The following is a 509-nucleotide window of genomic DNA, read 5'->3' as shown; positions in this document are numbered from 1 at the left end:
CTAGCAGACAGACAGGCAGAATCAGAACCATACAAGATCAAAAGACAAAAATATCATAAAAAAGAGAGAGAGAGGGAGGGGGAAAAAAAATCCCTTAACAGCTGGGAATCCCCCACCCCCCAGTCGCGTGCGGTTCGTCCTCACTCACCCGTGTTCTCTTGGCTCCTCCCACTTCCTCGTCCGTATATAAGGCACCGCCAAACTGCTTCATTGTCGATTTGAGTGCCACAGGAAATTCAACGATGAAGTGGATCGGTTTGACTTTCTTGTTGTAAGTTGGATTAATTCTTTTGTCATTCTTGGAAGTTGGTTTAATCGTTTTGAGTTTCTTGTTGTAAGTAGGATTAATGTATTGCGTTTACTATTGTGACTGTTGTTTTAACAACTCTTGTTGTGATTGTTAGTACTTTGTTTTTCTTGATTCTTCCGTGTGGTGTATATATAGGAGTCTTGTGTTGTGCGATCTTTCTATTGTTCATGAATATAATTAGTACAGGAAATCTTATCTA

General features: G+C 40.1%; 1 long non-coding RNA gene across 1 annotated transcript in view; it reads left to right on the top strand.

Moving 5' to 3' along the window:
• Nucleotides 1–213: 213 nt before the first annotated feature.
• LOC119588024 overlaps nt 214–509 on the top strand; it is a 1,254-nt gene continuing 958 nt past the window's right edge. The window contains exon 1 of the long non-coding RNA XR_005230056.1: nt 214–271. This is a non-coding gene — a long non-coding RNA (uncharacterized LOC119588024). The remainder of the gene's footprint in view (nt 272–509) is intronic.

Source organism: Penaeus monodon, chromosome 23 (genome assembly GCF_015228065.2).
Source record: "Penaeus monodon isolate SGIC_2016 chromosome 23, NSTDA_Pmon_1, whole genome shotgun sequence".
Lineage (NCBI taxonomy): Eukaryota > Metazoa > Arthropoda > Malacostraca > Decapoda > Penaeidae > Penaeus > Penaeus monodon.
Note: the sequence above shows the minus strand (reverse complement) of the source record. Positions and strands in the feature narration are given on the sequence as shown.